Raw genomic sequence first — 24,318 nt, 5'->3', positions numbered from 1 at the left:
GTTATAGGTTTTTGTGGTTAGGTGCGTGCTAGGCACAGTCTTTATGTGTTACTTATGTCATGGTTATATTTTATGTTGTATTGTACTGTTGTCAATAGTACTATGTAATGTCCATATAAGCTGTATAGAGCTTGAATGTCATAGTTGAAGCTGTGTTATTGTTTTAACACTGGAATTGCATGTTTAAATGTGTAAAGGCTTACATGTGTTGGATTTTGAGACTAAGTTTATTCTTATGGTTTTGTAGTAATTTTGTATGTCTTTGTGACTTTTCTATATCACCATTGTTATGTAATACATATTGTTATGTAACTGAACCATTAGGACAATTACATAAATTAATGTTGGATCATTGCTGTGTGACTTTAGATTAAGCAACATTCATTGTTTATAGTATGTTAGGTTGTAAATAGTGGGGTGGTTGGATAACCACGGAGGGGGGGGGGGGTAATATGTCTGTATAATATGGTCAATGCACTGCATTGTATGGTCTGTAGTCGATTATTAAGTACCATTTCGAGGGATGTGTATATAAAAGTGTTGTTCATATCATGTAATTCTGCTGGGTAGCTCCAACAGGTTTGGGTTAAGTGATAGGATGAGGGAGCAGGGAGGGGGGGGGTGTACCCACACGGAGTTGTAAGTGTGGTGTGTAATATTAGCAGTAGGGAGGATTGTGTTAATTATCGACTTAAATGAGTTTTACATATTATATTTTGTAATGTCATGGTTTAAATAAAATATAAAAAAAAAAAAAAAAAAAATTCTACGTCTTTCTAGAGAGTGCAGTTTCAGGGCCCTTAGTCTATCCTCATAGGGAAGGTTTCTGATACATGGGATCAACTTTGTCATCCTCCTTTGTACATTTTCCAGAGAATTTATATCCATTCTGTAATACGGTGACCAAAACTGTGCAGCATAATCTAAATGAGGCCTAACCAAGGATGTATAGAGTTGAAGAACAACCTGAGGACTCCTATTATTTATGCTTCTTGATATGAAGCCAAGGATTCTATTAGCTTTATTGCGAACACTTATGCACTGTTGTCTTGGTTTCAGATTACTGCTAACCAGAACTCCTAAATCTTTTTCGCAATCCGTAATATTAAGATCTACATTATTTAGTTTATATGTGGCATGGTTATTGTCCTGTCCAACATTTAGAACTTTGCACCCGTCTACATTACCTCACCTTCTGTATATAGTTCTACTGTCTTCAAATTGTGTCCTAAAATTAGTATTGATAAAGCCACTGGATGGCGAAATGTCTACAATAAAGATACCCAGATGCTGCACATGTGTCTTAACTTTCACATGTGTAACACTTGGGTATCTTTACTGAGGGAACGTTTCGCTACTCAGTGGCTTCCTCAGTTTTATATAAAGATCAAAAATTCGAGGTGATCAGTCCTTCAGCTCCCGATCTTCACCATTCTTCTTTGCCTAACTCACGACATCGCAATGACACGATTGTAACCGAACCATATCACAGGCGGGGGTAGAACCCGCGGGTTCTCTCCCCCCCCCCCCCGTGGTATGGTTCGGTTCCACAAAACATGTGTCTAATTGATCAACTTGTCGGGTCTATGAACCACTTGTCTACACGTGAAAAGTTCGTCCAGCTGTTCCATATATGTCTTGCTTGTCTATAGACCTGTCAGGGGTTGCAAATGAGACGAAGCTGAGGACGCTGCAAGTGCAACGCGAGTATAATATGTTGCAGGATGATTTGTGTAAAGTGTTTGACTGCTAGAGTGACCAGAAGTATGTCTGGTACAAACATGTCTGGTACAAACATGTCTGGTACAAACATGTCTGGTACAAGCATGTCTGGTAAAAAACATGTCTGGTACAAACATGTCTGGTACAAACATGTCTGGTACAAAGATTCATGTCTAGTGAACATTAAAATGGTATAAAATACCGACAGGTTGTTAGGTAAGACACATATGCAACAGTTAGGTATCTTTATTTCGAAACGTTTCGCCTACACAGTAGGCTTCTTCAGTTGAGTACTCGACTGAAGAAGCCTACTGTGTAGGCGAAACGTTTCGAAATAAAGATACCTAACTGTTGCATATGTGTCTTACCTAACATTCATGTCTAGTACAGAGATTTATGTCTAGTACAAAATAATAATAATGGTCATTATAGATGTAATACTAATGTGTACCATATTATCTGGTAAGCCTTCTGGCCCTGTAGGCTTTACCCCACAAATATTGGTAACAAGAATGCATGGTAAAAACTGATGTCAATAACTAACATAAAGGCACAGTACCGTGACTGGAACAATACAGATAACCCGCACACAGGAGAGAACACCTTACCACGACGGTTCAGTCCGACTTTGACCATTTACAAAGTCACACGCCTTCCTTAAGTGAATGTGACCTGACCTAACTAGGTTAGGGCATTGACTTAAGCCGGTAGGAGACTTGGACCTGCCTCGCATGGGCCAATAGGCCTACTGCAGTGCTCCTTCTCTCTTATGTAAAAGCATGTATGTATAATGTTGGCCAAGACTGGGGTCCTGGCACGGGTCTAAATCTTGCGATGACCCGTCTCTGGCTCCCGAAGGAAAAAGGTTTCTGCCGTGTTGCAACGTATGATGCTCGAACAAAAAGCAGAGGAGGGAGTACATATAGGCCAGCAGACAGGGACGGGACAAGAGAGGTAGAAGGAAAGGAGGAAGAGAGGTAGTGGTAGAGGTAGTAGTGGAGCCAGTCAAAGTCTAAGAAATAGGAGCACTGCAAAAGAGCTAGGGGCCCACAAGGGAGCTAGGGGCCCACAAGGGAGCTAGGGGGCCCACAAAGGGTAGGAACAAGAACACAGAGGGGAAGAAAATAATAATAATAATAATAAGGCTTTCGATAGAGTCCCACATCAGGGACTATTGAGGAAAATTAAGGCACACGGAATAGGAGAGAAAATTTTTCCTGGATGGAGTCATGGTTGACAAATAGGCAGCGCTGAGTTTGCATAAATGGGGAGAAATCAGAGTGGGGAAGCGTCACAAGCGGTGTTCCACAGGGGTCAGTGTTGGGCCCCTTGTTGTTCACAATCTACATAAACGACATTGATGAGGGCATAAAGAGCGACATAGCAAGTTTGCCGATGACACCAAAATAGGCCGTCGAATTCATTCTGACGAGGACATTAGAGCACTCCAGGAAGCTTTGAATAGACTGATGCAGTGGTCGGAGAAGTGGCAGATGCAGTTTAATATAGACAAATGCAAAGTTCTAAATGTTGGACAGGACAATAACCATGCCACATATAAATTAAATAATGTAGATCTTAATATTACGGATTGGTAAAAGGATTTAGGAGTTCTGGTTAGCAGTAATCTTAAACCAAGACAACAGTGCATAAGTGTTCGCAATAAAGCGAACAGAATCCTTGGCTTCATATCAAGAAGCATAAATAATAGAAGTCCTCAGGTTGTTCTTCAACTCTGTATATCGTTGTTAGGTAAGACACATATGCAATTGTTAGGTATCTTTATTTCGAAACGTTTCGCCTACACAGTAGGCTTCTTCAGTCGAGTACAGCAAAATTGATAGAAGCAGAAGAGACTTGAAAATGTAATCAGTCAATCACCCTTGAAGTTTTGAGGTGGTCAGTCCCTCAGTCTGGAGAAGAGTATTGTTCCATAGTCTGGAACAATATGGAGTTGAAGTGATAGGATGGAGCCTTATATAGCGCCAGGAGGTGAGCCGTAGGTCACTAGTAGAGATAAGAATGTAGACGTTGAGAGGTCAGGTCCCTCTCAAATCCAGCCATTCTCACTAGTAGAGGTCGTTGAAGTTGATTCTAAGTCTGTACCAAGATACCCTTGGTTAGACCTCATTTAGATTATGCTGCACAGTTCTGGTCACCGTATTACAGAATGAATATAAATGCTCTGGAAAACGTGCAAAGGAGGATGACAAAGTTGATCCCATGTATCAGAAACCTTCCCTATGAGGATAGACTGAGGGCCCTGAATCTGCACTCATTAGAAAGGCGTAGAATTAGGGGGGATGTGATTGAGGTGTATAAATGGAAGACAGGAATAAATAAAGGGGATGTAAATAACGTGCTGAAAATTTCCAGCCAAGACAGGATTCGCAGCAATGGTTTTAAGTTGTGCAAGAATGGTATATAATACCGACAAGATGAAATTAAGACACACGTGCAACATCTGGGTATCTTTATTGTAGACGTTTCGCCATCCAGTGGCTTTATCAATACAAATTCTAGGACATAACTTGAAGACAGTAGAACTATGTACAGAAGATGAGATAATCAGTCCCTCAACCTTGGAGTTGGTGCAAAGAGCACCGTAGTCGTAGAGATTCTGAAGCAGAAGCAAGGAGCCTGGCGCTTATATACTAACGTCAGGTGTAGCAGACGAGGGCATAGTCACTGGTAGGCGGGATTCCTACCAGTGACTATGCCCTCGTCTGCTACACCTGACGTTAGTATATAAGCGCCAGGCTCCTTGCTTCTGCTTCAGAATCTCTACGACTACGGTGCTCTTTGCACCAACTCCAAGGTTGAGAGACTGATTACCTCATCTTCTGTATATAGTCCTACTGTCTTCAAGTTATGTCCTGGAATTTGTATTGATAAAGCCACTGGATGGCGAAACGTCTACAATAAAGATACCCAGATGTTGCACATGTGTCTTGGTTTGAAGCTGGAAAAATTCAGATTCAGGAAGGATATAGGAAAGCACTGGTTTGGTAATAAGAGTTGTGGTTGAGTGAAACAAACTCCCGAGTACCGTCATAGAAGCTAAAACGTTGTGTATTTTTAAAAATAGGTTAGATAAATACATGAGTGGGTGTGAGTTGGACCTGACTAGCTTGTGCTACTAGGTCGGACGCAGTGCTCCTCCCTTAAGTGACGTGTCTGACCTCACTAGGTCAAGGCATTGATTGGCTTAAGCCGGTGGGAGAATTGGACCTGCCTTGCAAAGGCCTGTTGCAGTGTTCCTTCTTATGTTCTTATGCAACATATGGGAATCTTTATTGAGGAAACGTTTCGCCAAACAGTGGCTTCATCAGTCCAATACAAAGCAGAAAGGTGTAAGGAGAGGAGTTTGAGGTAATCAAAACTCCAATCTCTTCCAAGCTACATACTTGGTAGACCGTCACATGCAATATTCTCAACCTGACCCAGCATTCTCAACCTGACCCAGCATTCTCAACCTGACCCAGCATTCTCACCCTGACCCAACATTCTCAACCTGACCCAACATTCTCAACCTGACCCAACATTCTCAACCTGACCCAACATTCTCAACCTGACCCAACATTCTCAACCTGACCCAACATTCTCAACCTGACCCAACATTCTCAACCTGACCCAACATTCTCAACCTGACCCAGCATTCTCAACCTGACCCAGCATTCTCAACCTGACCCAACATTCTCAACCTGACCCAACATTCTCCACCTGACCCAACATTCTCAACCTGACCCAACATTCTCAACCTGACCCAACATTCTCAACCTGACCCAGCATTCTCAACCTGACCCAACATTCTCAACCTGACCCAGCATTCTCAACCTGACCCAACATTCTCAACCTGACCCAACATTCTCAACCTGACCCAACATTCTCAACCTGACCCAGCATTCTCAACCTGACCCAACATTCTCAACCTGACCCAACATTCTCAACCTGACCCAGCATTCTCAACCTGACCCAACATTCTCAACCTGACCCAGCATTCTCAACCTGACCCAACATTCTCAACCTGACCCAACATTCTCAACCTGACCCAGCATTCTCAACCTGACCCAACATTCTCAGCCTCACCCAACATTCTCAACCTGACCCAACATTCTCAACCTGACCCAACATTCTCAACCTGACCCAACATTCTCAACCTGACCCAACATTCTCAACCTGACCCAGCATTCTCAACCTGACCCAACATTCTCAACCTGACCCAACATTCTCAACCTGACCCAACATTCTCAACCTGACCCAACATTCTCAACCTGACCCAACATTCTCAACCTGACCCAATTCTCAACCTGACCCAACATTCTCAACCTGACCCAACATTCTCAACCTGACCCAACATTCTCAACCTGACCCAGCATTCTCAACCTGACCCAACATTCTCAACCTGACCCAACATTCTCAACCTGACCCAACATTCTCAACCTGACCCAACATTCTCAACCTGACCCAACATTCTCAACCTGACCCAACATTCTCAACCTGACCCAACATTCTCAACCTGACCCAACATTCTCAACCTGACCCAACATTCTCAACCTGACCCAACATTCTCAACCTGACCCAGCATTCTCAACCTGACCCAACATTCTCAACCTCACCCAACATTCTCAACCTGACCCAACATTCTCAACCTGACCCAGCATTCTCAACCTGACCCAACATTCTCAACCTGACCCAACATTCTCAACCTGACCCAGCATTCTCAACCTGACCCAACATTCTCAACCTGACCCAACATTCTCAACCTGACCCAACATTCTCAACCTGACCCAACATTCTCAACCTGACCCAACATTCTCAACCTGACCCAACATTCTCAACCTGACCCAACATTCTCAACCTGACCCAACATTCTCAACCTGACCCAACATTCTCAACCTGACCCAACATTCTCAACCTGACCCAACATTCTCCACCTGACCCAACATTCTCAACCTGACCCAACATTCTCAACCTGACCCAACATTCTCCACCTGACCCAACATTCTCAACCTGACCCAGCATTCTCCACCTGACCCAACATTCTCAACCTGACCCAACATTCTCAACCTGACCCAACATTCTCCACCTGACCCAACATTCTCAACCTGACCCAGCATTCTCAACCTGACCCAACATTCTCAACCTGACCCAACATTCTCAACCTGACCCAACATTCTCAACCTGACCCAACATTCTCAACCTGACCCAACATTCTCAACCTGACCCAACATTCTCAACCTGACCCAACATTCTCAACCTGACCCAACATTCTCAACCTGACCCAACATTCTCAACCTGACCCAACATTCTCAACCTGACCCAACATTCTCAACCTGACCCAACATTCTCAACCTGACCCAACATTCTCAACCTGACCCAACATTCTCAACCTGACCCAACATTCTCAACCTGACCCAGCATTCTCAACCTGACCCAACATTCTCAACCTGACCCAACATTCTCAACCTGACCCAACATTCTCAACCTGACCCAACATTCTCAACCTGACCCAACATTCTCAACCTGACCCAACATTCTCAACCTGACCCAGCATTCTCAACCTGACCCAACATTCTCAACCTGACCCAACATTCTCAACCTGACCCAACATTCTCAACCTGACCCAACATTCTCAACCTGACCCAACATTCTCAACCTGACCCAACATTCTCAACCTGACCCAACATTCTCAACCTGACCCAACATTCTCAACCTGACCCAACATTCTCAACCTGACCCAACATTCTCAACCTGACCCAACATTCTCAACCTGACCCAGCATTCTCAACCTGACCCAACATTCTCAACCTGACCCAACATTCTCAACCTGACCCAGCATTCTCAACCTGACCCAACATTCTCAACCTGACCCAACATTCTCAACCTGACCCAACATTCTCAACCTGACCCAACATTCTCAACCTGACCCAACATTCTCAACCTGACCCAACATTCTCAACCTGACCCAGCATTCTCAACCTGACCCAACATTCTCAACCTGACCCAACATTCTCAACCTGACCCAACATTCTCAACCTGACCCAACATTCTCAACCTGACCCAACATTCTCAACCTGACCCAGCATTCTCAACCTGACCCAACATTCTCAACCTGACCCAACATTCTCAACCTGACCCAACATTCTCAACCTGACCCAACATTCTCAACCTGACCCAACATTCTCAACCTGACCCAACATTCTCACCTGACCCAACATTCTCAACCTGACCCAACATTCTCAACCTGACCCAACATTCTCAACCTGACCCAACATTCTCAACCTGACCCAACATTCTCAACCTGACCCAACATTCTCAACCTGACCCAACATTCTCAACCTGACCCAACATTCTCAACCTGACCCAACATTCTCAACCTGACCCAACATTCTCAACCTGACCCAACATTCTCAACCTGACCCAACATTCTCAACTTGACCCAACATTCTCAACCTGACCCAACATTCTCAACCTGACCCAACATTCTCAACCTGACCCAACATTCTCAACCTGACCCAACATTCTCAACCTGACCCAACATTCTCAACCTTGACCCAACATTCTCAACTTTCTCAACCTGACCCAACATTCTCAACCTGACCCAACATTCTCAACCTGACCCAACATTCTCAACCTGACCCAACATTCTCAACCTGACCCAACATTCTCAACCTGACCCAACATTCTCAACTTGACCCAACATTCTCAACCTGACCCAACATTCTCAACCTGACCCAACATTCTCAACCTGACCCAACATTCTCAACCTGACCCAACATTCTCAACCTGACCCAACATTCTCAACTTGACCCAACATTCTCAACTTGACCCAACATTCTCAACCTGACCCAACATTCTCAACTTGACCCAACATTCTCAACCTGACCCAACATTCTCAACCTGACCCAACATTCTCAACTTGACCCAACATTCTCAACCTGACCCAACATTCTCAACTTGACCCAACATTCTCAACCTGACCCAACATTCTCAACCTGACCCAACATTCTCAACTTGACCCAACATTCTCAACCTGACCCAACATTCTCAACCTGACACAACATTCTCAACTTGACCCAACATTCTCAACCTGACCCAACATTCTCAACTTGACCCAACATTCTCAACCTGACCCAACATTCTCAACTTGACCCAACATTCTCAACCTGACCCAACATTCTCAACTTGACCCAACATTCTCAACTTGACCCAACATTCTCAACCTGACCCAACATTCTCAACCTGACCCAACATTCTCCACCTGACCCAACATTCTCAACCTGACCCAACATTGTCAACCTGACTATAAATACCCACGTACCTTCCACCCAGGTAGATCTGACTGTAACTTGATAAAGTCACTGTGTGGAACTAACATTGTCACATTACACTGCATATGTCTTTATATTTCCATTGTGTCGCTATTTTATACCATTTATTTCCGTCCAGTACAGAGACTGAAGAATAAGTCTTTCTTGAGAGGAGTATGTTTTCTGCTACTATTATTACTCTGCTGTTGCTGTAACATTGCTGCTGCTGCTGCTGCTCGTTGCTGTGCGCTGTTGCTGCTGCTGCTGTTGCTGCTGCTGCTGCTGCTGCTGCTGCTGCTGTTGCTGCTGCTGTTGCTGCTGCGCTGTTGTATTGCTGCTGCTGCTGCTGCTGCGGTGCTGCTGTTGCTGTTGCTGCTGGTGCTGTTGTAATTGCTGCTGCTGTTGGCACAATTGCTGCTGTTGCTGCTGCTGCTGCTGCTGTTGCTGCTGCTGCTGCTGGCGCTTTGCTGTTGCTGCTGCTGTTGATTTGATTGCTGCTGGTACCATTGCGTTGCTGCTGTTGCTGCTGCTGCTGCTGCTGTTGCTGCTGCTGCTGCTGTTGCTGCTGCTGCTGTTGCTGCTGCTGCTGCTTCGGCGCTGCTGTTGCTGCTGCTTTCAATTTGATTTGCGATTTCGCTGCTGATGCTCAATTTGCTGTTGCTGCTGCTAATTGCTGCTGCTGCTGCTGTTGCTACTGCTGCTACTGCTATTACTGCTGCTGCTGCTCTTTACTCTTTGCTACTGCCTAGTGAGGCAGGCAGGTAGGGGTGGAGATAGATGTTTGGGTACAGATTGAAGGGAAGGGGGAGGGGGAGGGGGTGAAGCTGACGGATATTTACGCTTGTAGATCCTCTCTTGTCCATATATGTCAGTGTTTATTGATGTTGTGAGTGGAGGTGGGGGGTTAGCACCCCCTCCCCTGCCTTCTAGCACCTCTTCTTTACCTGGCACCTCCCTGCCCTCCCAACCCTTCTCCCTGCCTTCATTCACCCCTCTGCATCCAGCACCCTCCCCTGCCCTCCAGCACCTCCCCTACCCTCAGCACCCTCCTACCCTCCTTCCTCTCCTAGCCCCAGGCACCATCCCTACCCTCCAGCACCTCTGCCCTCCAGCCTCTGCCTCCGGCACCTCTCCCTGCCCTCCAGCACCTCCCTGCCCTCCAGCACCTCTCTACCCTCCGGCACCTCCCTGCCTCAGCACCCTCCTACCCTCCAGCACCCTCCCTACCCATCGCGCCTCCCCTACCCTCCAGCACCCCTCCCCTACCCTCCAGCACCCCTCCCCTACCCTCCAGCACCTCTCCTTTACCTAGCACCTCTCCCCTTCCCTCCAGCACCTCTCTAATACCCTCCAGTACCCCTTCATTACCTAGCACCTCTCCCCTTCCCTCCAGCACCTCTCCCCTACACTCCAGCACCTCCCCCTATCCTCCAGCACCCCTCCTTAACCCAGCACCCCTCCTTTAACTAGCACCCCTCCCCTACCCTCCAGTACCCTCCTTTGCCTAGCACCTCCTCTACCCTCCTTCCTCCTTTACCTGTACTTCTCTACCGTCAGCATCCCTCCTTTACCTAGCACTCGTCCCTACCCTCCAGCACCCTAATTTACCTAGCAGCTCTCCCCATGCCCCCAGCACCCTCCTTTACCTGGCACCTCTCATCTACCCTCCAGCACCCTTCCATTACCTAGCACCTCTCCTGCACCCTCCATCACCTCCTTTACCTGGCACCCCTCTGCCACTCCAGCACCCCTCCTTCCTGCACTCTCCCCTACCATCGTGCCCCTCCTTTTACCTGGCACCTCTGCCCTCCTTTTACCTTTGCCTGGCATCTCCCCTGCCTCCCTTACCTCTTTGCCTAGCCTCTCTCCCTGCTCTCCAGCACCCTCCTTTACTTCTTTTCACTCTGCCTCCAGCGCCCGTCATTTGCCTGGCACCTCCCTGCTATCTGGCGCCCCTCCTTTATCTGTTCTCTGCCTCCAGCGCCGTATTTTGCCTAGCGCCTTTGGCTTCGCGCCTCCTGCCCATCAGCGCATTCTTTTACCTGGCGTTTTCTGCTGCCCATCGGCGTCCATCATTTGCCTGTGCTCATCTACCTCCTGCCCCTCATTTTGCCTGGCGCGCATCATTCAGCTGGCGCCCCTCCTCCTGTACCCTCCAGCGCCCTCCATTTGCCTGGCGCCTCTGCCATCGGCGCCTCATTTTGCCTGGCGCTTCTCCCTGCCCATCAGGCGTTATCATTTGCCTGGCGCCACTCTGCCCTCCGGCACCTCGGCTGCCCCTGGCACCTCTGTCATCACTCCTTCTTTACCTGCTTCTCCTGCCCTCCACCATCCCTCCTTTACCTAGCACTCCTCCCCTACCCTCCAGCGCCCCTCCTTTACCTAGCAGGTCTCCCATGCCCTCCAGCACCCCTCCTTTACCTAGCACCTCTCATCTACCCTCCAGCACCCCTCCTTTACCTAGCACCTCTCCCCTACCCTCCAGCACCCCTCCTTTACCTAGCACCTCTCCCCTACCCTCCAGCACCCCTCCTTTACCTAGCACCTCTCCCCTACCCTCCAGCACCCCTCCTTTACCTAACACCTCTCCCCTACTCTCCAGCACCCCTCCTTTACCTAGCAACTCTCACCTACCCTCCAGCAACTCTCCCCTACCCTCCAGCACCCCTCCTTTACCTAGCGCCCCTCCTCTTCCCTCCAGCACCCCTCCTTTACCTAGTACCTCTCCCCTACCCTCCAGGGCCCATCCATTACCTAGCACCTCTCCCCTTCCCTCCAGCACCTCCCCCTACCCTCCAAGACACCTCCATTACCTAGCACCTCTCCCCTTCCCTCCAGCACCTCTCCCCTACCCTCCAGCACCTCCCCCTACCCTCCAAGACACCTCCATTGCCTAGCACCTCTCCCCTTCCCTCCAGCACCTCTCCCCTACCCTCCAGGACCTCCCCCTACCCTCCAGCACCTCTCCCTACCCTCGAGCACCTCCCTCTACCCTCCAAGACACCTCCATTACCTAGCACCTCTCCCCTTCTCTCCAGCACCTCTCCCCTACTTTCCAGGACTACACTACCTAGCACCTCTCCCCTTCCTTCCAGCACCCCTCCTTTACAGCACCTCTCCCCTACCCTCCAGCACCCCTCCTTTACCTAGCACCTCTACCCAACCCTCCAGCACCCCTCCATTACGTAGCACCTCTCGCCTACCCTCCAGCACTCCTCTCCTATCTAGCACCTTCTAGCATCCCTCCCCGACCCATCTATCATTGCTTAGCACCCTCTATCACTGTCTAGCACCCTCCATCACTGTCTAGCACCCTCCATCACTGTCTAGCACCCTCCACCACTGTCTAGCACCCTCTATCACTGTCTAGCACCCTCCATCACTGTCTAACACCCTCCATCACTGTCTAGCACCCTCCATCACTGTCTAGCACCCTCCATCACTGTCTGCCACCCACCTATCATTGCTTAGCACGCGCCATCACTGTCTAGCACCCTCCATCACTGTCTAGCACCCTCCATCACTGTCTGCCACCCATCTATCATTGCTTAGCACCTGCCATCACTGTCTAGCACCCTCCATCACTGTCTAGCACCCACCATCACTGTCTAGCACCCTCCATCACTGTCTGCCACCCATCTATCATTGCTTAGCACCCTCCATCACTGTCTAGCACCCTCCATCACTGTCTAGCACCCTCCACCACTGTCTAGCACCCTCTATCACTGTCTAGCACCCTCCATCACTGTCTAGCACCCTCCATCACTGTCTAGCACCCTCCATCACTGTCTAGCACCCTCCATCACTGTCTGCCACCCACCTATCATTGCTTAGCACCTGCCATCACTGTCTAGCACCCTCCATCACTGTCTAGCACTCTCCATCACTGTCTGCCACCCACCTATCATTGCTTAGCACCTGCCATCACTGTCTAGCAGCCTCCATCACTGTCTAGCACCCTCCATCACTGTCTGCCACCCACCTATCATTGCTTAGCACCTGCCATCACTGTCTAGCACCCTCCATCACTGTCTAGCACCCTCCATCACTGTCTGCCACCCACCTATCATTGCTTAGCACCCTCCATCACTGTCTAGCACCCTCCATCACTGTCTGCCACCCATCTATCATTGCTTAGCACCTGCCATCACTGTCTAGCACCCTCCATCACTGTCTAGCACTCTCCATCACTGTCTAGCACCCGCCATCACTGTCTAGCACCCTCCATCACTGTCTAGCACCCTCCATCACTGTCTGCCACCCATCTATCATTGCTTAGCACCTGCCATCACTGTCTAGCACCCTCCATCACTGTCTAGCACCCACCATCACTGTCTAGCACCCTCCATCACTGTCTAGCACCCTCCATCACTGTCTAGCACCCTCCATCACTGTCTAGCACCCTCCATCACTGTCTAGCACCCTCCGTCACTGTCTGCCACCCATCTATCATTGCTTAGCACCTGCCATCACTGTCTAGCACCCTCCATCACTGTCTAGCACCCACCATCACTGTCTAGCACCCTCCATCACTGTCTAGCACCCTCCATCACTGTCTGCCACCCATCTATCATTGCTTAGCACCCTCCATCACTGTCTAGCACCCTCCATCACTGTCTGCCACCCATCTATCATTGCTTAGCACCCGCCATCACTGTCTAGCACCCTCCATCACTCTCTGCCACCCATCTATCATTGCTTAGCACCCTCCATCACTGTCTACCACCCTCCATCACTGTCTGCCACCCATCTATCATTGCTTAGCACCCGCCATCACTGTCTAGCACCCTCCATCACTCTCTGCCACCCATCTATCATTGCTTAGCACCCTCCATCACTGTCTAGCACCCTCCATCACTGTCTGCCACCCATCTATCATTGCTTAGCACCCGCCATCACTGTCTAGAACCCTCCATCACTGTCTAGCACTCTCCATCACTGCCTAGCACACGCCATCACTGTCTAGCACCCTCCATCACTGTCTAGCACTCTCCATCACTGCCTAGCACACGCCATCACTGTCTGCCACCCATCTATCATTGCTTAGCACCCGCCATCACTGTCTAGCACCCTCCATCACTGTCTAGCACTATCACTGTCTGCCACCCATCTATCATTGCTTAGCACACGCCATCACTGTCTAGCACCCGCCATCACTGTCTAGCACCCTCCATCACTGTCTGCCACCCATCTATCATTGCTTAGCACCCGCCATCACTGTCTAGCACCCTCCATCACTGTCTAGCACCCTCCATCACTGTCTGCCACCCATCTATCATTGCTTAGCACCCGCCATCACTGTCTAGCACCCTCCATCACTCTCTGCCACCCATCTATCATTGCTTAGCACCCTCCATCACTGTCTAGCACCCTCCATCACTGTCTAGCACCCTCCATCACTGTCTGCCACCCATCTATCATTGCTTAGCACCCTCCATCACTGTCTAGCACCCTCCATCACTGTCTAGCACCCGCCATCACTGTCTAGCACCCGCCATCACTGTCTAGCACCCTCCATCACTGTCTAGCACCCTCCATCACTGTCTAGCACCCTCCATCACTGTCTGCCACCCATCTATCATTGCTTAGCACCCGCCATCACTGTCTAGCACCCTCCATCACTCTCTGCCACCCATCTATCATTGCTTAGCACCCGCCATCACTGTCTAGCACCCTCCATCACTGTCTGCCACCCATCTATCATTGCTTAGCACCCGCCATCACTGTCTAGCATCCTCCATCACTGTCTGCCACCCATCTGTCATTGCTTAGCACCCGCCATCACTGTCTAGCACCCTACATCACTGTCTAGCACCCACCATCACTGTCTGCCACCCATCTGTCATTGCTTAGCACTTGCCATCACTGTCTAGCACCCTACATCACTGTCTAGCACCCTCCATCACTGTCTAGCCCCCTACATCACTGTCTAGCATCCTCCATCACTGTCTGCCACCCATCTGTCATTGCTTAGCACCCGCCATCACTGTCTAGCACCCTACATCACTGTCTAGCACCCTCCATCACTCTCTGCCACCCATCTATCATTGCTTAGCACCTGCCATCACTGTCTAGCACCCACCATCACTGTCTGCCACCCATCTGTCATTGCTTAGCACCCGCCATCACTGTCTAGCACCCTCCATCACTGTCTAGCACCCTCCATCACTGTCTAGCACCCTCCATCACTGCCTGCCACCCATCCATCATCGCTTAGCAACCTCCGTCACTGTCTAGCACCCTCCATCACTGTCTAGCACCCTCCATCACTGTCTGCCACCCATCTATCATTGCATAGCACCCACCATCACTGTCTAGCACCCTCCATCACTGTCTAGCACCCTCCATCACTGTCTAGCACCCTCCATCACTGTCTAGCACCCTCCATCACTGTCTAGCACCCTCCATCACTGTCTGCCACCCATCTATCATTGCTTAGCACCCGCCATCACTGTCTAGCACCCTCCATCACTGTCTAGCACCCACCATCACTGTCTAGCACCCTCCATCACTGTCTAGCACCCTCCATCACTGTCTAGCACCCTCCATCACTGTCTAGCACCCTCCATCACTGTCTAGCACCCTCCATCACTGTCTAGCACCCTCCATCACTGTCTGCCACCCATCTATCATTGCATAGCACCCACCATCACTGTCTAGCACCCTCCATCACTGTCTAGCACCCTCCATCACTGTCTAGCACCCTCCATCACTGTCTAGCACCCTCCATCACTGTCTGCCACCCATCTATCATTGCTTAGCACCCGCCATCACTGTCTAGCACCTCCATCACTGTCTGCCACCCATCTATCATTGCTTAGCACCCTCCATCACTGTCTGCCACCCATCTATCATTGCTTAACACCCTCCATCACTGTCTGCCACCCATCTATCATTGCTTAACACCCTCAGTCACTGTCTAGCACCCTACATTACTGTCTAGCACCCGCCATCACTGTCTAGCACCCTCCATCACTGTCTAGCACCCTCCATCACTGTCTGCCACCCATCTATCATTGCTTAACACCCTCAGTCACTGTCTGCCACCCATCTATCATTGCTTAACACCCTCAGTCACTGTCTAGCACCCTCCATTACTGTCTAGCACCCGCCATCACTGTCTAGCACCCGCCATCACTGTCTAGCACCCTCCATTACTGTCTAGCACCCGCCATCACTGTCTAGCACCCTCCATTACTGTCTAGCACCCGCCATCACTGTCTAGCACCCGCCATCACTGTCTAGCACCCTCCATCACTGTCTGCCACCCATCTATCATTGCTTAACACCCTCCTCCACCGCCTAACACCCTCCTCCACCGCCTAACACCCTCCTCCACCGTCTAACACCCTCCTCCACCGCCTAACACCCTCCTCCACCGTCTAACACCCTCCTCCACCGTCTAACACCCTCCTCCACCGCCTAACACCCTCCTCCACCGCCTAACACCCTCCTCCACCGTCTAACACCCTCCTCCACCGCCTAACACCCTCCTCCACCGCCTAACACCCTCCTCCACCGTCTAACACCCTCCTCCACCGCCTAACACCCTCCTCCACCGTCTAGCACCCTCCTCCACCGCCTAACACCCTCCTCCACCGTCTAACACCCTCCTCCACCGCCTAACACCCTCCTCCACCGCCTAACACCCTCCTCCACCGTCTAACACCCTCCTCCACCGCCTAACACCCTTCTCCACCGTCTAACACCCTCCTCCACCGCCTAACACCCTCCTCCACCGTCTAACACCCTCCTCCACCGCCTAACACCCTCCTCCACCGTCTAACACCCTCCTCCACCGTCTAACACCCTCCTCCACCGCCTAACACCCTCCTCCACCGTCTAACACCCTCCTCCACCGCCTAACACCCTCCTCCACCGTCTAGCACCCTCCTCCACCGCCTAACACCCTCCTCCACCGCCTAACACCATCCTCCACCGACTAACAACACCCTCCTCCACCGTCTAACACCCTCCTCCACCGTCCTAACACCCTCCTCCACCGTCCTTACAACACCCTCCTCCACCGTCTAACACCCTCCTCCACCGCCTAACACCCTCCTCCACCGCCTAACACCCTCCTCCACCGCCTAACACCCTCCTCCACCGCCTAACACCCTCCTCCACCGCCTAACACCCTCCTCCACCGTCTAACACCCTCCTCCACCGCCTAACACCCTCCTCCACCGCCTAACACCCTCCTCCACCGCCTAACACCCTCCTCCACCGTCTAACACCCTCCTCCACCGCCTAACACCCTCCTCCACCGCCTAACACCCTCCTCCACCGCCTAACACCCTCCTCCACCGTCCTAACACCCTCCTCCACCGTCTCACCCTAACACCCTCCTCCACCGTCTAACACCCTCCTCCACCGGCTAACACCCTCCTCCACCGCTAACTCCTCCACCGTCTAACACCCTCCTCCACCGTCTCCTCCACCGTCTAACACCCTCCTCCACCGCCTAACACCCTCCTCCACCGACTAACACCCTCCTCCACCGACTAACACCCTCCTCCACCGCCTAACACCCTCCTCCACCGCCTAACACCCTCCTTCACAGCCTAACACCCTCCTACACCGCCTAGCACCCTCCTCCACCGCCTAACACCCTCCTCCACCGTCTAACACCCTCCTCCACCGCCTAACACTCCTCCACCGACTAACACCCTCCTCCACCGTCTAGCACCCTCCTCCACCGCCTAACACCCTCCTCCACCGCCTAACACCCTCCTCCACCGTCTAACACCCTCCTCCACCGCCTAACACCCTCCTCCACCGCCTAACACCCTCCTCCACCGTCTAACACCCTCCTCCACCGCCTAACACCCTCCTCCACCGTCTAACACCCTCCTCCACCGTCTAACACCCTCCTCCACCGTCTAACACCCTCCTCCACCGCCTAACACCCTCCTCCACCGTCTAACACCCTCCTCCACCGTCTAGCACCCTCCTCCACCGTCTAACACCCTCCTCCACCGTCTAACACCCTCCTCCACCGCCTAACACCCTCCTCCACCGTCTAGCACCCTCCTCCACCGTCTAACACCCTCCTCCACCGCCTAACACCCTCCTCCACCGTCTAACACCCTCCTCCACCGTCTAGCACCCTCCTCCACCGTCTAACACCCTCCTCCACCGTCTAACACCCTCCTCCACCGTCTACCACCCTCCTCCACCGTCTAACACCCTCCTCCACCGCCTAACACCCTCCTCCACCGCCTAACACCCTCCTCCACCGTCTAACACCCTCCTCCACCGCCTAACACCCTCCTCCACCGCCTAACACCCTTCTCCACCGTCTAACACCCTCCTCCACCGTCTAACACCCTCCTCCACCGTCTAGCACCCTCCTCCACCGCCTAACACCCTCCTCCACCGCTTAACACCCTCCTCCACCGTCTAGCACCCTCCTCCACCGTCTAACACCCTCCTCCACCGTCTAACACCCTCCTCCACCGTCTAGCACCCTCCTCCACCGTCTAACACCCTCCTCCACCGCCTAACACCCTCCTCCACCGTCTAGCACCCTCCTCCACCGTCTAACACCCTCCTCCACCGTCTAACACCCTCCTCTACCGTCTAGCACCCTCCTCCACCGTCTAGCACCCTCCTCCACCGCTTAACACCCTCCTCCACCGACTAACACCCTCCTCCACCGCGTAACACCCTCCTCCACCGTCTAACACCCTCCTCCACCGCCTAACACCCTCCTCCACCGCCTAACACCCTCCTCCACCGCCTAACACCCTCCTCCACCGCCTAACACCCTCCTCCACCGCCTAGCACCCTCCTCCACCGCCTAACACCCTCCTGCACCGCCTAACACCCTCCTCCACCGTCTAACACCCTCCTCCACCGTCTAACACCCTCCTCCACCGCCTAACACCCTCCTCCACCGCCTAACACCCTCCTCCACCGTCTAGGATACAGTAATTCTTGGCTCATTACAAAGTCACTAATGGATGCTGGTGGCTTCACAGTAAGAATAAGATCTTCCTGGAGCAGGAATCGAATCACACCAGAACACAAGGGATCTAGTCTTTGTGCAGTTTTGACATCCTCGACAGTAAATGGAGGATCTGCAGTAACTACACTAACGTGTCGCGATAAAGCATCTGCGACTACATTTGACTTGCCAGGTAAATTTTCAAAAGTGGGATTGAACTCTTGGATAGTCAAGGTCCATCTGGCTAACCTTCCAGTAGGCTGTTTGTTCTGGAATAAAGGTAACAGTTCTTCCTTACTGGAGGAAAGAACAAACTCGGTGGAGTGGATGACTCCCCCCGGTTGAAAAAATTAACGCTATAACACGCAATATGAGCAAGGGAGAACGAATCTACTATCTCAAACTGCAAACACAGGAGAAAAGAAATGAACACGGTGAACAATGCTGATATTCAATCTGAGTCGCACACAGTGACACGAGGTATCAGCTATAAAGAAACTACACTTACAACGTTAACATGTGAAAGTTACTCGAGAAATAACTTCTTACAATGCACTGATTACTGTCAACTAGGATGGGATCACCATCTGGAACATTAGGAACAACAACAGACACTCTAGTGAGAACACTAGCTGTAACAGAGACGTCTTTCTGCAGACAGCATGTCACATCAACAAGAGATGGCATTACTAGTTGCAAGTAATCGTTTTCTGACAAGGCATCCCCTGTGGAGAAACTATTACTCGAACTAGCAGTCATTGCAGGGATAGGCTGTGCACTCAAGGCAGTCTGAGTGTCCCCGGACACTTGAGGCAACGGAACACTATCCTGCAAGTCTGAAGGTATAGGTGGAACACAGATGGGAGTGACAGAATTACTAGTGCCTGACCGCTCGGCTACGTTAATAAGTAATTCGTGGATCTATAGGAACTTAATCTGAACTTCACATTTAGCAGCACTTTAACAAATCTCAGATACAAGCTGTGAGAACAAACACATTGCTCAAGGGCTAGATATTGTCTTTCAGTCAGTAAGGGAATGTTGGTACTGTGGACTGATTCATATTGACTTTGACTGGAATGATACACTAAGTGAACGTTCAAAAGTGACTGGGACATCTTCTCAGTGAAAATACTGAAGGGCATAAGTCAAGAAAAATGGAGAGAATGACACAATAAGCTTAAATGGAAGAAAATGCTTAACTATTCTGCATAAGTAATTAAAAATTGACAAGTTACACAGTAAGCAAAGAACTCACACAAGAAGAATATGCAACTTAGCAAACACTGAAAATCAAGAGAGCTTGTACTTTGCTCAAATCTAATATGCTCAACTTTTACTTTAAATTGAATAAATGGCACAGTGAGTTGTCTTTACTTTCAATGCAACAAGGAAAATACACAATAAAATAATAAAATGGACTCAATAAACTTGTGCAAAAATTAAAACAAACACACAATTCACTGAAATAAAAATTAAAATGACAGACAGAATAAAATACTATGCACAGAACAGAGCATAAGAAACTGCACTGTAAGAAACTGTATTGCACAACACTGCATAAAATTTTCTGCAAGAAAAACTTTAATAGCAACACAATATTTGCACAAGAATTATTGCAAAATGAGTCTATGTGCAATAATAAAAATTATAACACACAAGAAAAGAAATATATCAAGGAATGAACACTTTAACTCTTAACTGCACTTAAACAACAAGCAAAAGAACAATTTACTTTAAAAGGAGAACTTAAAAATTGCACTAAGAGTGAATTTGTTCAATAAAATATGAAAAATAATAGGTGCTAAAACACACAACAAAAAGAAATACAACACTTACAGTGATGCAGAGCACAAAACATCAACATAAACTCAGTACTAGAATTTTCTTGCAATGAAACTTGATGTTTTTAAAAAAATTTTGTAAACAGATTTCTTGCTGGAGCTTTAAAAATGGCACTATTGTCTGTGGAAATAAGACAAATTAAACACTGGCTGAATGGAAAAATATGAACACAAGAATGTTCAACACACAGGGAACAAACAAAAATACACAATTGCTAGGAAGAAAAAAAAATAACAGACAACACTGAGTTGTGATGCAGAATATGAGGTGAAAAATTTACTGAGTTAATTCACTGGAATTCTGAAGTTTAAACACAAGTTCTATACTGCTCATATGTTGCACACACAACAAAGGAAACACTAAGTACTTACTTCAAGTGTGTATAAAAAGAAACACAACACAACAGATATAAAATAATGCACGAAAATTAACACTGAATTAAGGAGATTAAAAGAAATGAATGCAATCAGTACATGATAAACACTGAGTCTGATCAAGAGTCACTGAATGTCACTAAGAGAAAAATTCACTGGGAACACAAAAGAAATGTCTCAACACTCGCAAATGTCTCTAAAAAAAAAAATATTATAGCTGTAACACTTGAAAAAAATGAGATTGATGGATTGTTTATATCGTCTTGCTGCTGTCCTCTGCACAGATGATCGTAGAATTGCGCTTAAATCGGCGAGAGACAACACATAGGAGGCTTTTAAAGATGGCGCGCCACTCTCTAGCTCTTGACCCCCTATGTGGTCCTTAAAATATGGTGCTACAACCCTTAGCAGTGCACCAAAACACTGATGAGGTAGGTGAGTTGTAATGGCCGACTGTAGTTGGGTTTGTGGGTAATGGCTGAGCGAGGCGTCTGAGACCGGCAATGGTGCGACACACGTGATCGTGAGTGGCTGGGCTTATGGGTTGAACGTCGTAAGCCTCACTGAGAAAACCCACACTGCCGCGAAGATAATTCTAAGCCGGCTGGCTTAGGAGAAACCCACGAAATACTACAACACCACAAGGATGACAAGGAGCACTCAGAATGCTTGGAACTTGAATCACAAGCGATGAAGACTAGTCACGTGGCTTGCCTGAGTACTGGGGTAAGACACCTGGGTTAGTTGCTAGCTGGCTTATCTTAACCCTTCACACAGAATAGCTTGATAACTTCACACGATGAGCACAGCAGGGGTGGAAGCTGGCTTGGCAGGCAAAATAATTGGATGGAGTAGGCTAGGCTGGACTGGACTCGGGTGTTCTGACTCCCCCACCACAGACTGGAAGCTGGCTTATTTTGCAAACTCGGGTCAACCCCTCGGGAGTAATGCAAAAAAGCAGGAAACACTAATACAAAGAGACTGACCAGTGAATAATGTAGAAGCTGGTAGAGTAGCTGGCTTGAGGTAGCTGGCTGGGTGAATCTCGGTAGTCGGTAGGCCTACTGGTAACACGAAATGGCCGTCTTGCTGGTCGAAATTTTATCTCCAGAAATCGCTGTAATCGTTAGAATTACAGGCCCTCCGCTGGCACCATTTATCGTAAGGGTTCTTGAATGGAGATATCACAGGTTGAAAGTAGACACACTTGTAGGATGGTAGATATATTGTCAGACTGAGATGGGAGATGGAGCCACAGTTACCTAGCCTGTTTACGCCTAGACGGTCTGCCGCTGAGTGAGTGCGGGACAAAGGGATCACTGCCCATGTGTATGCCCATGACGTCACTCCAAGCCAAAGGCCTACGAGGGATCTCGTGTCTAAAGCACATGGAGGATACTAATATGCTATGCTATATAATACAGGGAATACAGGGATCAGCAACTATGCTGACACCCTCCTCCACCGTCTAGCACCCTCCTCCACCGCCTAACACCCTCCTCCACCGTCTAACACCCTCCTCCACCGTCTAACACCCTCCTCCACCGCCTAACACCCTCCTACACCGTCTAACACCCTCCTCCACCGCCTAACACCCTCCTCCACCGTCTAGCACCCTCCTCCACCGCCTAACACCCTCCTCCACCGTCTAGCACCCTCCTCCACCGCCTAACACCCTCCTCCACCGTCTAACACCCTCCTCCACCGCCTAACACCCTCCTCCACCGTCTAACACCCTCCTCCACCGCCTAACACCCTCCTCCACCGCCTAACACCCTCCTCCACCGTCTAGCACCCTCCTCCACCGCCTAACACCCTCCTCCACCGTCTAACACCCTCCTCCACCGTCTAACACCCTCCTCCACCGCCTAACACCCTCCTCCACCGTCTAACACCCTCCTCCACCGCCTAACACCCTCCTCCACCGTCTAGCACCCTCCTCCACCGCCTAACACCCTCCTCCACCGTCTAGCACCCTCCTCCACCGCCTAACACCCTCCTCCACCGTCTAACACCCTCCTCCACCGCCTAACACCCTCCTCCACCGCCTAACACCCTCCTCCACCGTCTAACACCCTCCTCCACCGCCTAACACCCTCCTCCACCGTCTAACACCCTCCTCCACCGTCTAACACCCTCCTCCACCGTCTAACACCCTCCTCCACCGCCTAACACCCTCCTCCACCGTCTAACACCCTCCTCCACCGCCTAACACCCTCCTCCACCGTCTAACACCCTCCTCCACCGTCTAACACCCTCCTCCACCGTCTAACACCCTCCTCCACCGCCTAACACCCTCCTCCACCGTCTAACACCCTCCTCCACCGCCTAACACCCTCCTCCACCGTCTAACACCCTCCTCCACCGTCTAACACCCTCCTCCACCGCCTAACACCCTCCTCCACCGCCTAACACCCTCCTTCACAGCCTAACACCCTCCTCCACCGCCTAACACCCTCCTCCACCGCCTAACACCCTCCTCCACCGCCTAGCACCCTCCTCCACCGCCTAACACCCTCCTCCACCGCCTAACACCCTCCTCCACCGTCTAACACCCTCCTCCACCGTCTAGCACCCTCCTCCACCGTCTAACACCCTCCTCCACCGTCTAACACCCTCCTCCACCGTCTAACACCCTCCTCCACCGCCTAACACCCTCCTCCACCGCCTCCTCCACCGTCTAACACCCTCCTCCACCGCCTAGCACCCTCCTCCACCGCCTAGCACCCTCCTCCACCGTCTAGCACCCTCCTCCACCGTCTAACACCCTCCTCCACCGTCTAACACCCTCCTCCACCGTCTAACACCCTCCTCCACCGTCTAACACCCTCCTCCACCGTCTAGCACCCTCCTCCACCGTCTAACACCCTCCTCCACCGCCTAACACCCTCCTCCACCGCCTAACACCCTCCTCCACCGTCTAACACCCTCCTCCACCGCCTAACACCCTCCTCCACCGCCTAACACCCTCCTCCACCGTCTAACACCCTCCTCCACCGTCTAACACCCTCCTCCACCGTCTAGCACCCTCCTCCACCGCCTAACACCCTCCTCCACCGCATAACACCCTCCTCCACCGTCTAGCACCCTCCTCCACCGTCTAACACCCTCCTCC

General features: G+C 50.3%; 1 protein-coding gene and 1 long non-coding RNA gene across 3 annotated transcripts in view; one reads left to right on the top strand and one right to left on the bottom strand.

The window, feature by feature from the left end:
* LOC128687102 (integrin alpha-PS2) overlaps positions 1-24,318 on the top strand; it is a 262,985-nt gene that overhangs the window by 148,723 nt on the left and 89,944 nt on the right. The window lies entirely within an intron of this gene.
* On the bottom strand, positions 19,381-22,648 carry LOC138854538 (uncharacterized). The gene is made up of 2 exons (XR_011393734.1): positions 21,620-22,648; positions 19,381-20,949 (listed from the first exon to the last, which is right to left on the bottom strand). It is a non-coding gene; the product is annotated as an uncharacterized lncRNA (long non-coding RNA).

The sequence above is a fragment of the Cherax quadricarinatus genome, chromosome 62 (genome assembly GCF_038502225.1).
Source record: "Cherax quadricarinatus isolate ZL_2023a chromosome 62, ASM3850222v1, whole genome shotgun sequence".
In the NCBI taxonomy this organism is placed as follows: Eukaryota; Metazoa; Arthropoda; class Malacostraca; order Decapoda; family Parastacidae; genus Cherax; species Cherax quadricarinatus.
The sequence above is the reverse complement of the archived record's forward strand: the minus strand, read 5'-3'. Positions and strand labels throughout refer to the sequence as shown.